A 17,436-nucleotide genomic window follows, 5' to 3' on the forward strand; every position below is an offset into this window, starting at 1 on the left:
CAAAGACTGAATTTTCCAGTCCTGCAGAAGGAATAAGGGGGAAAATCCGTGGTGCTGCTGGTCTCCAGCACCTGACTGCTTTCCCAGTGGTAAAACTGGAAACGTGTCATTAAATCCCAGCAGTTTAGGAAGAACAGGATCAGCTGGGAATTCCTGTCTCCCTCATTCCACTTCCTGCTTTAAGAATCATTTGAACAGAGGGAAAAAATGTGATAATTAGGAATTCTAATTCCATCCAGTTTAACAAATAAAAGGATTTCAGCACATCCCTTAATTTTCCATGATAATTCCCAAAACCAATTCCTCTTGGACATCCCTGGGAGAGAAACTGGGTGATAGAACAAAACTTAACACATCTCTAGTTCAGTTTAAAAAAGAAAAACAAAAACCTCAAATAAACAAGGAAGACAATAAGATGAACTATAAAATAAGCAAGGAAGACAATAAGATGAACTATAAAATAAACAGGGAAGCCAATAAGATAAATTAATTCCATGGAAGAGTGAGGTAAGAAAGATGGTGAAGGAAAGGTGGAGGGGGAAAACAGGAATATTTCAAGGGCATGGGGGCAACATAACAGGGAGAAACAATTCCAGGCTGCCCAAAGAAGGTGTGGGAAGGTGGAAGTGTTCAAGGATGGAGGTTTTGAGGTGTGTGGTCTGTTTGAACAACACCCCACAATTTCTAAACTCCACTTTTAATGGGCCCAAGGAGAACAAGATTTCAGCCAACAACTCACAGGGTGTTTTTCCTGCTCTGCCAGGCTTTGCTGGGCCAGGGAGAAAATTCCAGAGGCAGGGACTGAGTGTGGAAACTCCAGCTGTGAGACCTTTTCCTGGATGGAAAATGCTCCACAGAAGGAGCACTCCTGGAGCAGCAGCAGCTGGAAAAAGCGTGGAATGAAGAATATTAAAAAAAAAATAAAAAAGCTAATTATTGGTGTAAAAAGGGGTTAATTTTTTTCCCCCACAATCTTATTTTTTTTTTCCAAAGAAGGAAGACAAATGACAGGAATGCAAGAGACCCTGTTTGCCTCTGATTGCCTGCCAGGAGCACCAGGACTTTAATTCCTGCAGTGGAAACTCAGAAGGAGCCTAAGGAGAGGTGGGGCTGGAGGCTTTGTGGAATTTCTGCTGGAAAATTCAGAATCCAATGGCTCTGTATTCCAGCCACTCTTTCCTCTCAGATTGGCAGAAAAATGGAAACACCAGAGAGCTCCTAAGGGGCTTTGGACAGCTTTTGAGGATTTCTTGCTGGTTTTCCAATAAAATTCAATTATCACCCCCAGCTGTGGATGTTCCAGCCCTGGAAGTGTCTCCAAGGCCAGGCTGGACAGGGCTTGGGGCAACCTGGGATAGTGGGAATGGCAGGGATAGAATGGGATCAGCTTTAACTTCCCTTCCACCCCAAACCATCCTGGGATTCTGTTAAAATAAAATAAATAAATCTGTTTTTTCCCTATAATTAAATTCCATCCACATTTTTTTGAGATTAATTTTAAAAAAAGAAAAGAAACAAAAGAAAGAGGAAAATCCATTGGGGAAATCCTTTGCACCTCTTTAGAGTTAAGGTGTGAATGGTCCAAACTGACACCTGTGCTCTTCCTACATTCCCAAAACACATAAAAATCCTCCCTTGCTGATGCTATCAGCTGGCTTTGAAAGCCCACAGCAGATTTATTATTTCCTTTGGGAAAAAAATGCACTTTGTTCTTCCTACAAGATCATTCCCAGCAGCTCCAGCGTGCCAAAAGAAGCTGCTCTGGGAGGAAGCCAAGAAGATGGAGACAGGGTGGGGGACCCCAAGCACAGAGCACTGATGGGCCCGGGGAGAAAGTCCTGGTGTAATTTGGGATGCCTGAATTGCTGTGGGTTAATGAGAAAGCTCCAGAGCTCTCATTAAGAGATGCCACTCCAAGATCCCATCTCTGTTTCCTTCATTTTCCTTTCGGCTGCTCCCAAGCTGGCTGAAAAGGAATCTTTGTGAGGGAGGGTGGGATAAACTTTGGGAATTTGAAGGCAGAGATGGCCTGGACAGATTTGATGCAGTTATTTCACTTTAGGGTGGGAACTGACTGTGTCCGAGCTCTGAAAGCCCAGCTGTGCTTCCTTCCTGCTGTTCCAGCATCTCTTTGGGATGAGCAGAGAGTTCCTGGGACACAAATTCAACCATCCAGGAGCGCTGGAGTCCCCATCCCTGCAGGGATCTCAAAGCCACGTGCATGTGGCACCTGGGGACACAAGGGGTGGCCTTGGCAGAGCTGGGCTCGATGACCTCAGAGGGCTTTTCCAGCCTGGAAGATTCTGTGGTTGAAGTGATGCAATCCAGGCTGAACTGCTGCCAGGAGCTTCCCCAGCAGGGTTTGATCCCAGATTCCGTGGCCATTCCCTTTTCCTCACTACTCCTGGGATCCAGGACGTGTCCAATGTTCACCTTGCTCCCAATCCCAAGCTCAGTGCTTGAGTGTCCCCTGTGGGTCCCTTTGGCTGTGGGCACTGCCACCAAACCAGGCTGGAGGGCAGGGTTCATTCATTCCAGAGTCCACTGAGCCCTTGCTGCCAGCCCGGCTCCGGAGGCAGCTCTGAACACAATTCCTGGTTTGGGTTCAGAGGGATCTTAGAGCTCATCCCATCCCATCCCCCTGCCAGGGACACCTCCCACTGTCCCAGGCTGCTCCAGCCTGGCCTTGGACACTTCTAGAAATCCAGGGGCAGCCCCAGCTGCTGTGGGAATCCCATCCCAGCCAGGAATTCCCAATTCCCAATCTCCCACCCCTCCAGCAGTGGGAGCCATTCCCTGGGTCCTGTCCCTCCACCCCTTTTAAAGATACAATATAAATAACATATAAACTATTTATAACAACAACTTCACATTTTTCCCTCAATGAATAGCAATTCCCAGGGAATTTCAAAGGAGAGTCATGTCACTACAGCTATCCCAAGGAATCCTCTCATCTACCAGGTGAGCAGGCAGTACGTGGAAGGATTTCTAACAAAGGATAAACACAACTTCTCCTCTCTGCTCCCTCCCCAGGACCCTTTCGTGTCCCAGGCACGGAGCCGAGCTGTCTGCTCCTCACAGAAACCAGAGGAGCTGGAAAATTGCATCAGGGCAGAGATAAATCCTCAGCTGGGAGAAGCAGGGATGCCCAGGAGCAGGAGGAATGCGAGATGAGATCTCCCACAAACGCTCCCCGATAGTAACTGGGCAACACACAACCTGCACACTCCACTGAAATCCAGCCCTTGCCCTGCAGAGCATTTGCAAAAGTGCTGCTTTCCCAATTTTTTTTTTTCCTCTTGGAATGCACAGATATCCTGAAAAAATTCTAAATGTGCCTTTGCGGTTCTTCCAGCAAAATTAAAAATTCAGATTAATTTTCTTTTTTTTCAAATCTTCACTACGGATCTCAAATGGTGAGTATGATTTATTGCTTCCTTGGAAGTGGAAACCTGTGGGAGTCGAGCCCCTTTTTGCACTTTTTCCTGCTGATAATTTCTTTTGGCACATTTTCAAGCTCATTAGCTGCCACTTGAATGATTCTGTTCCCAAAATAGCCCAGTGGAAACTCATTTTCTCTGGACTATTTTCATCCCAGAAAAATTTTCATCACCAAGATGACTTCATTGCATGAAAAACAGAAAGGCTGAAAAAATAATTCCCTGTTCAAGGATCATGGCATGATCTGGCAGACAGCAGGAGCTGTGGCTCAGGAATGGGAGAGGCAAGGATTTTAATCAGGAATGGGGATGAGATGAAGCTCCCCAGGTCTCCTGGAAGTGTCCCAGGCTGGACAGGGCTTGGAGCAGCCTGGGACAGTGGAGACGTCCCTGCCATGGCAGGGGTGGGTTGGGATGAGCTTGAAGGTCCCTTCCAACCCACCCCATTCCATGCTCCCAGCGTGGTTTGGGATTGGGATTCAATCTGGGAACGGATTCACTGGAAAGGGAGAAAAGCTCTGGTGATCCTGATCCTCCCCAAGTCCTTCAGCCTCACATTCCTCCTCCTGCTTTTCCCTGTCCTGCCTCCCAGAGCCCCCTGCCCTGCAGACACCCCCACCCTCCCACAGCACGGATTTAGGGCAGGAAAGGGAGAGGGACCAAGGGGCTCAGCCAGCAGAGGAGGGAAAACATCCGAGGGAGGGAGGAGAGAGAGCAGGGCTCAGAAACCTCACAACATCAAAGAGAGGGCCAGGGGTGGGAGCTGCTCCACCCACGGACATTCCCTGACAGAATCAAAGGCTGGAAGGGTCCTTAAAGCTGTCCCCCCTAAAGGGACAATCAGTTCAGCCTGGGCACAGCAGATCCATGGAATGGGGTGGGTTGGAAAGGACCTTGAAGCTCATCCCATTCCCATCCTGCCATGGCAGGGACACTTAGCACCACCCCAGCTTCCTCCAAACCCCATCCAGCCCGGCCTTGGACACTCCAAAAACTCCTCAAACCTGACTTTGAGAGCAGCTTGACAAGGATCAGCAGTCCCAGCCCTTCTGCAGGAGTGCAGGACACTCCAAGCAGTGTTTGGGAGTTCTGACTTGTTTTTCCAACACATTAGTGAATAATTTATCTTGTTAATCTGAAAGGCTGGAAAGAGATCACTGTCTTAAAGATTGATGGCAGAAACTGGAGGGGGGGAAGGGGAACATGAAACAAAATGCCTTCAAGAGCAATTTGCTCCTGCAAAATGATTTATGGCTGATATTATATTAGTGGGGGGATTTATGGAGGTGTTCTTGCAAGACTTAGGAGTCAATCCTATTTTCCTGGACCACAAAGGGAGGGGCATTTTAAGAGAGGGAGAGGTTGTCCCACAATCAAACACTGCTCACGTTTGCAGCACCTGCAAATCAAAAAAATCCTTCCCTCAGCCCGAGCTGATTTATAGGCAAAGGTTTTGGTGGGTGTTGAAAAACCTTTGCTCCAAAAATCCCCTGGAAACTGCCAGAGAGCTGTCTAAGAGGGGGTTTTATCTTCCCTTTTTGTAAAGGAGACTCTGACCAAAGCACATTTCTGCAGAGCCAGAGCCTGAGCTTAGCAAAGCTGGTCTTAACTGAACACAAACTTGCTGTGGAAGGAATTCCATGGGGAAAATGCTCCTCCCCTTCTGCAGGTGTGTGAGCCCCAAGCCTGCAAACAGCAAGGAAATCCTCACTCCCACGGAATCTTGGAACTCACAGCTTGGGGATCCAGCCTGGATTTCCCAGGGAGAGGGAAGGCAGAGGTGGTGCCACCATCCAGAGTGAAATCAGGAGTTCTGGCTCAGGGACATCCCAGAGAATCAGATCCCACACGGGAAGGGCTGGAGGGAGAAGCTGCTTGGAAGCACAAAGGATTAACACCAATGTCTATTGCTCCAGCATATTATTCAATGGAATACATCACATTATAGATATTTATGGATCTGATGCTATAAAACACATTTAATGTACCTGATTTTCACTTAGGAAATGGCTTAAGCAGCCAGCAGTGGGTCTTGCTTCCCTGGGATGAAAAATGCAATTTCTACCCCAAAATGCCTTTTCCTCTCTCACTGTGGAGCAGAGCCCAGCCCAGATTTCCCCTCCCATCATTTCCAGCCTCCTCAAAGCCATTTCCAGCCCCTGAACCCAGCATGAATAGCTCCATTGTTGCCCCTGTCAGAGCCCAACGCTAGGGTTACATCTGTGGGAAATCTGCAGCTCTGGGACCAGCCCTCCCCACCAGCAGCACCTCTGGGGGGCTTTAAAGGCATTCCAGGGCTTAAATAAATTTATAAATTAAATAAATATTATCTGTTATTTATATCATTTATAATTATATTTAATGTATAATATACATCTATATATTTTTATAATTTACACAATATTTATTTATTATTTATTTTACTTACTTATAATTATTAATCTTATTATATAATAATATATAAATAAAATAATATATAATTTAAAGAATAATTATTGAACCTCTAATTAGAACTAAAAATACAGATTTGGAGTGGCTGGGCAGGAGGAAGAACACACTATATATAAATTACATGTAAATTATATAAATATATAAATTAAAATATTGTGTGTTGTTTATATTTATATTTCATTTATAATAGTTTTCTTTTTATATAATTTATATCATTTATATGATTTATATTTTATTTTTATTCTATTAATTAGTTATTATTTATAATTATTTATATTATTATAGAATAATAGATAAATAAAATAATATAAGATAAAGAAAAATTATTGAACCTCTAATTAGAGCTAAAAATACAGATTTTGAGTGGCTGGGCAGGGGGAAACCAAAATATGCATAAATTATATGCAAGTTATATAGAAATTATATGCAAATTATATTGAAATTATATGAAATTATATTAAAATTATATAAAATTTATATAAATATATAGATAAAATAGTTTGTGTTGTTTATATTTATATTTTATTTAGAATATTTGTTTTTATATACTTTATATACCATTTATTTAATTTTTAATTTATTTATTATTTCTAATTATTTCTATTATTGTATAATAATACATAAATAAAATCATATATGAAATAAAGAAAAAGTATTTAATCTCTAAGTAGAGCTAAAAGCAGAGGTTTGGAGTGGCTGGGGGAGGGAAAGCAGAGCTCCCTGCACACACCCATCCTTCCATGGGCTCCACCTTGGATGGGAGCTCCGGCTGCCAATGGAGCACTGAGGGATGCAGGCAGCACACACAGAGCCACGGGGGTCCCACCCTCCCAAAGGCCACTCCTGCTCGCTGAGATTTCAGCAGATTTGGGGGAAAATGGAGCAAATTTGGGGTAATTGCACTTGGCAGCTCCTGTCCCCAAGGGCAGGGTGACATCCAGCCCTGCCATCCCTCGGGATCACCCCAGGGCTTCCCCAGGGTCACCAACACCTTTATGAAAAATCCTTTCCTTAGGATTTCCCCTCCTGAGGAGCTGAGAGGCCTCAGGAACAAACTGCAAACAATTCTTACCTGCTGCTGTGGGGTGCACCAGGTGGGTCTGGGATTGGTCTCACCTGGCTGTTTCCAATTAATGGTCAATCCCAGTTCACCTGTCCAGACTGTCTCAGTCACAGACACACCTTTGTCATTCATTCCTTTTCTGTTCTTAGCCAGCCTTCTGCTGAAATCCTTTCTTCTGTTCTTTTAGTAGAGTTTTAACATGATATATGTCATAAAATTATAAATCAGCCTTCTGAAACATGGAGTCAACTTTCTCCTCTCTTCCCTCCTCCTGGGACCCCTGCCACACCCCAGCAGCCCTTGACCTTGGATTCCAACTGAACACATCAGAATAAAACCCAAAACAATTCCAATTCATCCCTCCTTGGTAGTTTTGTGACTGAACAAATCAAAATAAAACCCAAACCAATTCAAATTCATCCCCTCCTTGGTAGTTTTTGAACTGAACAAACCAAAATAAAACCAAAACAATTCAAATTCACCCCCTCCTTGGTAGTTTTGCGACTGAACAAATCAAAATAAAACCCAAACAATTCAAATTCATCCCTCCTTGGTAGTTTTGTGACTGAACAAACCAAAATAAAACCAAACCAATTCAAATTCATCCCTCCTTGGTAGTTTTGTGACTGAACAAATCAAAATAAAACCAAAACACAATATTTTTATTTATAAATTCAAATTCATCCCTCCTTGGTAGTTTTTGTGACTGAATAAATCAAAATAAAACCCAAACAACTCAAATTCATCCCCTCCTTGGTAGTTTTTGTGGGGTTTTGGGGTGGAGCTGGTGGTGTTGTGTGGGGGCTGGGGACAGCCAGGGGCAGGGGGACAAAGCCAGCCCAGCTTTCCACGTGAGACAAATTGCTCTGGGTTTATCTGGCAGGAATTCCGTGTTCCTGCTGGCTGTCCTTTGAGCCCAGGCAGGATCAGTCACCAGCTTAAACCCCTCCAAAACCTGCTCTTAATGCACCTCTGACAGCCTCAGCAACAAAACCATTTGCATGACTAGAAATTGGGATGGTTTTTATTCCCTCTAGGCAACATTTCTGATTTTCCTCCTGATTTACAGACCATGGAAATGTGGATTTGATATTTTTGGGGGTTTTTAAGGTTGCTGTAAAATATAAACTGCAGCAACTTCAAAATTCAACCCTGTTTGGTATTGAAAGTGAGGAGAATTTCAGTCACCTCCTCCCTTCTCGAGTTCACAAAGGACATTTTGGTCCTTTAATGTCCCAGAATTAAAATTTTTAATGCCAGGGGTTACACAAGACTGGCTGGGATGACAAACACGTCCAGCTTAGCCCCTGGTTTAATTATCTTAACATTTTAAACATTATTTTTTATTTTATATTTATTTATAGATGGTTTCTATACTGTATTTATATATTATTACCTATTTTACACCTATTATAGTTATTTATGTTCTTAGATCTAAAAGATGCCTTATATTTATCTACTTGTTTAAATATGATCTGTATTATTAACATTTTAACGTTATTCTCTATGAACATTTTTTAACTTTTATAACATAAAATTACATTTATTAATTGTTAATTAAAGCAGGCTCATTGCCTTCGAATATATCCCTTCTGACACTCAAATATTACAAAATTAGAATTACCCAAACATTCAAACCACTTCTTTTAGGTTTTTTCCCACAAAATCTTTATGAGGAGAAGCTTTTCCAGAGGTTCAATTACTGCTTAATCCTTGGGAGTATCAGGGATTTTAAAAGCTGGATCTGGACACCAGGGCAAGATAAGGTTTGATGGTTTTAACTCTGGAGAAATTTGGTTAAATGGACCAAAAATCCCAATTAAAATCCAATAAAAAAAGCACAAAAATTTCACCAGGACTTGTAGTTTGGAGAAACAAATAGGATTAAAATATATTTTTTTTTTTTTTTAATTTATTATTTTACCTGCAGAGGCATTTCCTGGTGAAAAACCAAAGCAAGCCATGAGAAAAAAACAAAAATAGATTTTTTTCCCCCCTCCAAAGGGGTTTTCATGACAACCCTCCCAGTTTATGTTCTGAAGTTTGGGGTTTTTTTGGCAGGTGGATCCTTTTGCTCCACTTAGGGAGGCAGAAGGAAACCTGAGAGGTTTTAGCCCGAGGCCCCCCATTAATTCTTCCCTTTCTGAGAGATGCTGGCCCCAGCTTTTGGCCAAGGAAAAAAGCAGGAGCACGGCCATGTGTCCTTGGTGCATGTATGGCTTGGGATTTAGGAAACAGAGCCAACAGACCCCAAAAAGAGCCTAAAAAGGGCCTTAAAAGGGCCAAAAAACAGCCAAAAAAGAGCCTGGAAAGGGCTTAAAAAGAAAGTGAAAAGGGCCTGAAAAAGGAATAAAAAGAGCCTGGAAAAGACCTTAAAAGGTCCTGAAAAGGGCCTAAAAAGAGAACCCAAAAAGAACCTAAAAAGAGCCTAAAAAGAGCCTGAAAATGGCCTAAAAATAGCCTGAAAGAAGTCCAAAAGGAGCCTTTAAAAAGACTGTAAAGGGCCTGAAAAGAGCCTGGAAAGAGCCTAAAAAAGCCTGAAAAGAACCAGAAATGTGTCTAGAAAGAGGCTGAAAAGAGCCTCAAAAAGGCATAAAAGGAGCCTGAAAAGAACCTGAAAAGGAACCCCAAAAGAGACTGAAAAGGGCCTGAAAAGGGCCCAAAAAGGGCCCAAAAAAGGGCCTAAAAAGGGCCTAAAAAGGGTCTAAAGACAGCCCAAAAAGAACCTTAAAAGAGCCTAAAAAGGGCCTAAAACCAGTCAAAAATGAGCCTGGAAACAGCCTGAAAAGAGCCTTAAAAAGGCTTTAAAAGAGACTGAAAAGGGCCTAAAAAGAGTCTGAAAAGGGCCTAAAAGTGGCCTGAAAGAAGTCCAAAAAGAGCCTTTAAAAAAGCCTGAAAAGAGTTTGAAAAGAGCCTGGAAAGGGCAAAAAAGAGCCTAAAAAGGGCCTGAGAAGAACCAGAAATGTGTCTAGAAAGAGGCTGAAAAGAGCCTAAAAAAGGCATAAAATGGGCCTGAAAAGAGCCTAAAAAGGTCCCAAAAAGGGCCCAAAAAGGACCTAAAAAGAATGTAAAAAGACAGCCCAAAAAGAGCCTAAAAAGGGCCTTAAAAGGGCCTAAAACCAGCCAAAAACGAGCCTGGAAAGAGCCTGAAAAGGGCTTAAAAAGAAACTGAAAAGGGCCTGAAAAGAGCCTGAAAAGGGCCTGAAAGAAGTCCAAAAAGAGCCTTTAAAAAGCCTGAAAAGAGCTTAAAAGAGCCTGGAAATAGCCTAAAAAGAGCCTAAAAAAACCCAGAAATGAGTCTAGAAAGAGGCTGAAAAGAGCCTAAAATGCATAAGAAGAGCACCAAAAAAGCCTAAAAAGAGCCCAAAAGGAGCCTAAAAAGAGACAGAAAAGGGCCTGAAAAGGGCCTTAAAAGGTCCTGAAAAGGGCCTAAAAAGAGTCTGGAAAGAGCCTGAAAAGAGCCCAGAAAGAGGCTGAAAATAGCTTGGAAAGAGCCTGGAAAGAGCCTAAAATGGGCCTTAAAAAGGGCATAAAAAGAGCCTGAAAAGACCTTAAAAAAAACCTGAAAAAGGCCTAAAAAGGGAGTGAAAAGAGCCTGAGAAGGGCATAAAAAGAGCCTGAAAAGAGCCTAGAAAGAGGCAGAAAAGAGCCTGAAAAGAATCTAAGAAGAGCCCCAAAAGAGCCCAAAAAGGGCATTAAAAGAACCTGGAAAAGGTCTAAAAAGGGAGTGAAAAGGGCCTGAATAGGGCCCAAAAAGAGCTCAAAAACAACCCAAAAAGAAACTAAAAAGAGCCCAAAATAACCCTGCAAGGATTTCTGTTGGGTTTCAAAGGTGCCTTCAGCCCCATCACGACAACAACAACAACAAAAGATCAAAAATTGGAATAATCAATCATCAGATGGGAATGAGGCACAGAAATGAAGGGAATGAAGACAGGGAGAGGTCTGGAGCCTCCATCATGAGGGGGATGGAGCTGCTCTGGGATGAGGCTCCCAGATGGACCCCAAGATGCCTGGAATGGTGTTTAGGCTCCATTTCAGCAGCACTCTGCATATTTATGGAAGCTTTTTCTTTTTTTTCATCCATCAGATTATCCTTTTATCCACACCACTGATACCCTTCTCCAAACAGCTGCTCCTCACCTTTTTTTTTTTTTTTTCAACAGTAAAATAACAAAAAAAAAAGAAAAAAAAAGCCCCAAACCCTCTGAAATGCAGGCACTTTTACTATCTCCAAAATCATCTGGATTGAGGGCAGAGAGATTTACAGGACTGATGGCAGCCAGGGCCGGGGGTCACATGGAGGAGCTCTGAAATTCCTCGCCCTAGGCCAGCACATTCCACAGCAGCTGCAGGGAGCTGAGGGGTAATGACAGCCCTGGAAGGGCTGCTGACAGATGGGAATTGTCCTGCTGCCTGTGCCAGCACCCTGCTGCCAGCAGGAATTCCCCTGCGTGAGGATTTTCGGGAATTAAGGTGTCCCTGCAAGCAGCAGCTGCACTCTGCTCCTCTGAGATCCCAAACTGGGATGGGCAAACTCAGATCCCAAACTGGGATGTGCAAACCCAGATCAGTCATAACTTGGATCTACAAACCCAGATCCCAAACTGGGATGGGCAAACTCAGATCCCAAACTGGGATGTGCAAACCCAGACCCCAAACTGGGATGTGCAAACCCAGATCCCAAACTGGGATGGGCAAACCCAAATCCCAAACTGGCATGTCCAAACCCAGATCCCAAATTGGGATGTGCAAACTCAGATCCCAAACTGGGATGTGCAAACCCCGATCCCAAACTGGGATGGGCAAACCCAGATCAGTCATAACTTGGATCTACAAACCCAGATCCCAGTCACTACTGGGACCTACAAACCTGTATCCCAAACTGGAATGTATAAATCCAGATCCCAAACTGGGATGTGCAAACCCAGATCCCAAACTGGGATGTGCAAACCCAGATCCCAAACTGGGATGTGCAAACTCAGATCCCAAACTGGGATGTGCAAACCCAGATCCCAAACTGGGATGTGCAAACCCAGATCCCAAACTGGGATGTGCAAACCCAGATCCCAGTCACAACTGGGACCTACAAACCCAAATCCCAAACTGGGGTGTCCAAACTCAGATCCTAAACTGGGATGTGCAAACCCAGATCCCAAACTGGGATGTGCAAACCCAGATCCCAAACTGGGATGTGCAAACCCAGATCCCAAACTGGGATGTGCAAACCCAGATCCCAAACTGGGATGTGCAAACCCAGATCCCAAACTGGGATGTGCAAACCCAGACCCCAAACTGGGATGGGCAAACCCAGATCCCAAACTGGGATGGGCAAACCCAGATCCCAAACTGGGATGGGCAAACCCAGATCCCAAACTGGGATGGGCAAACCCAGATCCCAAACTGGGATGGGCAAACCCAGATCCCAAACTGGGATGTGCAAACCCAGACCCCAAACTGGGATGTGCAAACCCAGATCCCAAACTGGGATGTGCAAACCCAGATCCCAGTCACAACTGGGACCTACAAACCCAAATCCCAAACTGGGATGTGCAAACCCAGATCCTAAACTGGGATGTGCAAACCCAGACCCCAAACTGGGATGGGCAAACCCAGACCCCAAACTGGGATGTGCAAACCCAGACCCCAAACTGGGATGGGCAAACCCAGATCCCAAACTGGGATGTGCAAACCCAGACCCCAAACTGGGATGGGCAAACCCAGACCCCAAACTGGGAGCTACAAACCCAGATCCCAAACTGGGATGTGCAAACCCAGATCCCAAACTGGGATGGGCAAACCCAGATCCCAAATTGGGATGTGCAAACCCAGATCCCAGTCACGGCTGGGCCCTACAACTTCTCCCCTTCCCAAAGCTCATCCCTCCCTGTCCCAGCCACAGTTTCAGGTCCCACAGGCAGCTCCCACCCTGGAATTCCAGGATGAATCCCTGGGCATTTTCAGTCCCCACACTGGCTTTAAGGAACATTTCCCCAAATCAAGTTTCCTCACGTGTTTTGCTTTTCCTCTCCCCCAGAATTCCCAAATTTCCCTGGCATTGGCTCTTCCAGAGCCTCCTCCCCAGGCTGTGCAGGGACAGCTCATTCCTTGCTCCTTCTCTCCTAATTCCTGCACTTTCCCAATCCTCCTTTTTCAGCACCATTTCCCTTCTTTCCACACTTACTTTAGATTTTTTTTCTTAGGTCTAACTTGAGCTGAACAAAACTAATCTTCTCGTTTCCCATTAAAAAAATCTCTATTTCAATTCTCCTCTAAAGCCCACAGATTTTCAAGTTTAATTTACAGCCAGAGGCTGAGGCCAATTCTTGATGCAAAAATGTGCACCCAATATTTTTCTGGGGATTTTTTAAAATTCTCTGTCTGGCCTGAAAGAAATTTAATATAAAGAGGTATTAAGGAAATGGATTAAGAATAATGGATAAGAAAAATGGATAAGAAAACAGAGCATTTGAATTAAAAATATAAAGCCCATGAAATGAAATTACAAAGGTCACTGATGGTGACATTTTGGCTGAACACAAAACTTTTCAGGAATGTTCACAGGGGGGATCCCAGGAGCTTTTGGAAATTGAAATAAAACTGAAACAGAGCTGCTGGAGGCAGAGAAACCTAACGGCCTGACAAGTTAGAATAGGAATTATATTGGAAAATCCCTGAATATTTTGCTTAAAATTGGAGTAATATTATTAAATATTAATAAATTAATTAATAAATATTAATAAATTAAGGGTAATTCAACATTTTGGAGCAACCTGGGGTTGTGGGAGGTGTCCCTGCCCTGGAGAGAGGAGACTAAGATGGGGTTTAAGGTCCCTCCAACCCAAACCACTCTGGGATTTTATGTTCCATGACATTTTTGATATTGTGAAGCGTTTCCATTTGAGAGCTGCACATTCCAGCTGCAGTGATTTAGAGCCTTCAGTCATCAGGAACCATGAATAGTGCAGAAAAGGGGAATTGCTGCGTGCCAGGAGCCAGGCTGGGCTCTCCTGACAGGCTGGATGGGAATTTATGGCTGCAGCAGCACGGGGGGGAAATCCTGCACCCAGAAAGGAGCAAACTCCAGAAGGAATAAATAAATCCTGAGCAGGGTGTCTGTCATTGAGCTGAGCCCTCAAATCCTGCATCCAGAAAGGAGCCAGTTCCAGAAGGAATAAATAAATCCTGAGCAGGGTGTCTGTCATTGAGCTGAGCCTTGGGAAATCCTTCTACCAGAAAGGAGCCAATTCTAGAAATAAATAAATAAATAAATAAATAAATAAATAAATAGATAAATTAAATCCTGAGCTGGGTGTCTGTCACATAGCCAAGCCTTCAAATTCTGCACACAGAAAGGAGCAAACTCCAGAAGGAATAAATAAATAAATAAATAGATAGATAAATAGATAAATCCTGAGCTGGGTGTCTGTCACGGAGCTGAGCCCTCAAAAATTCTGCATCCAGAAAGGAGCCAATTCCAAAAAGGAATAAATAAATCAATCAATCAACACTGAGCAGGGTGTCTGTCACTGAGCTGAGCCTTCAAATCCTGCACTCAGAAAGGAGCAAACTCCAGAAGGAATAAATCAACCCTGAGCAGGGTGTCTGTCACTGAGCTGAACCTTTAAATCCTTTCCCAGAAAGGAGCAAACTCCAGAAGGAATAAATAAATCCTGAGCTGGGTGTCTGTCACTGAGCTGAGCCCTGGGAAATCCTACCAGAAAGGAGCCAATTCTAGAAATAAATAAATAAATAAATAAATAAATAAATAAATAGATAAATTAAATCCTGAGCTGGGTGTCTGTCACACAGCCAAGCCTTCAAATCCTGCACACAGAAAGGAGCAAACTCCAGAAGGAATAAATAAATAGATAGATAAATAGATAAATCCTGAGCAGGGTGTCTGTCACTGAGCTGAGCCCTCAAAAATCCTGCATCCAGAAAGGAGCCAACTCCAGAAAGAAAGAAAGAATAAATAAATAAATAAATAAATAAATAAATAAATAAATAAATCCTGAGCAGGGTGTCTGTCACTGAGCTGAGCCCTCAGAGAGTCTGCACCCAGAAAGAAACCAGCTCCAGAAAGGAATAAATAAATCCTGAGCTGGGTGTCTGTCACTGAGCTGAGCCCTGGGAAATCCTGCACCCAGAACGGAGCCAATTCCAGAAGGAATAAATAAATAAATCAATCAGTCCTGAGCAGGGTGTCTGTCACTGAGCTGAGCCCTCAAATCCTTCCCCAGAAAGGAGCAAACTCCAGAAGGAATAAATAAATCCTGAGCTGGGTGTCTGTCACTGAGCTGAGCCCTGGGAAATCCTTCTACCAGAAAGGAGCCAATTCTAGAAGGAACAAATAAATAAATAAATAAATAAATAAATAAATAAATAAATAAATAAATAAATTCATTAAATCCTGAGTCGGGTGTCTGTCACACAGCCGAGCCTTCAAATCCTGCACACAGAAAGGAGCAAACTCCAGAAGGAATAAATAAATAGATAGATAAATAGATAAATCCTGAGCAGGGTGTCTGTCACTGAGTTGAGCCCTCAAAAATCCTGCATCCAGAAAGGAGCCAGTTCCAGAAAGAACAAATAAATAAATCAATAAATCCTGAGCAGGGTGTCTGCACTGAGCTGAGTCCTGGGAAATCCTTCCCCAGAAAGGAACCAGTTCCAGAAGGAATAAATAAATAAATCAATCCTGAGCTGGGTGTCTGTCACTGAGCTGAGCCCTCAGAGAGTCTGCACCCAGAAAGAAACCAGCTCCAGAAAGGAATAAATAAATCCTGAGCTGGGTGTCTGTCATTGAGCTGAGCCCTGGGAAATCCTGCACCCAGAACGGAGCCAGTTCCAGAAGGAATAAATAAATCCTGAGCAGGGTGTCTGTCACGGAACTGAGCCCTCAAATCCTTCCCCAGAAAGGAACCAGTTCCAGAAGGAATAAATAAATAAATATATACTGAACTGGGTGTCTGTCACTGAGCTGAGCCCTCAAATTCTGCACCCAGAAAGGAGCCAGTTCCAGAAATGAATAAATAAATACATAAATCAATAAATCCTGAGCTGGGTGTCTGTCACTGAGCTAAGCCCTGGGAAATCCTGCACCCAGAAAGGAGCCAGTTCCAGAAGGAATAAATCAATCAATCAATCAATCAATCCTGAGCTGGGTGTCTGTCACTGAGCTGAGCCCTCAAATTCTGCACCCAGAAAGGAGCCAGTTCCAGAAGGAATAAATAAATAAATAAATAAATAAATAAATAAATAAATAAATAAATAAATCATGAGCTGAGTGTCTGTCACGGAGCTGAGCCCTCAAATCCTGCACCCAGAAAGGAGCCAGTTCCAGAAGGAATAAATCAATCAATCAATCAATCAATCAATCCTGAGCTGGGTGTCTGTCACTGAGCTGAGCCCTCGGGCAGTCGGGTCTGACAGCTACAGCCAGAGTCATTCTGAGAGACTTTAAACCTGGATTAGCCACACTTTTAAACCTGGATTAGCCAAACATCTAAACCTGGGTTAGCCAAACATCTAAACTTGGATTTGGTAAACTTTTAAACCTGGGTTAGTCACACTTTTAAACCTGGATTAGCCAAATTTTTAAACTTGAATTAGTCATACTCTTAAACCTGGATTAGCCAAACTTTTAAACTTGGATTTGTCAAACTTATAAACCTGGATCTGTCAATTTTATAAACCTGGATTAGTCAAACTTTTAAACCTGGATAGTCAATCTTCTAAACCTGGATTAACCAAATTTTTAAACTTGGATTTGTCAAACCTTTAGACCTGGATTAATTACTCAAATTTTTAAACTTGGATTTGTCAAACTTTTAGACCTGGATTAGTCAAACACATAAACTTGGATTTGTCAAACTTTAAAACCTGGATTACTCAAATTTTTAAACTTGGATTTGTCACACGTTTAAACCTGGATTAGCCAAACATCTAAACTTGGATTTGGTAAACTTTTGAACCTGGATTAGCCAAACTTTAAAACTTGGATTTGGTAAACTTTTGAACCTGGATTAGCCAAACTTTAAAACCTGGATTAGCCAAATTTTAAACTTGGATTTGTCAAAGTTTTAAACCTGTATTAGCCAAGCTTTTAAACTTGGATTAGCCACACTTTAAAACCTGGATTAGCCAAATTTTTAGACCTGGATTAGACAAACATCTAAACTTGGATTTGTTAAACTTTTAAACTTGCATTTGTCAAACTTTAAAACCTGGAAGGAAACAAAGAAAAAAGAAGCAAAAATCAAAATTTAAAGATTTTAAAAGGAGAAGACAGAAGAAGAAAAAGGATAAAAAAATGTTTAAAAGCCACCAAACAATAACAGTAAAAAAATTTGAGATGCAAAAAATAAAGAATTTGAAAATCTTCCCCCCAAAAATTAAAAACTACAAAAAGTAAAAAACAATAACCTTTAAAATTCTCCAAGATAAATATAAATTATAAAAGCCCCAAATCATTACACA

Source organism: Haemorhous mexicanus, chromosome 8 (genome assembly GCF_027477595.1).
Source record: "Haemorhous mexicanus isolate bHaeMex1 chromosome 8, bHaeMex1.pri, whole genome shotgun sequence".
Classification (NCBI taxonomy): domain Eukaryota; kingdom Metazoa; phylum Chordata; class Aves; order Passeriformes; family Fringillidae; genus Haemorhous; species Haemorhous mexicanus.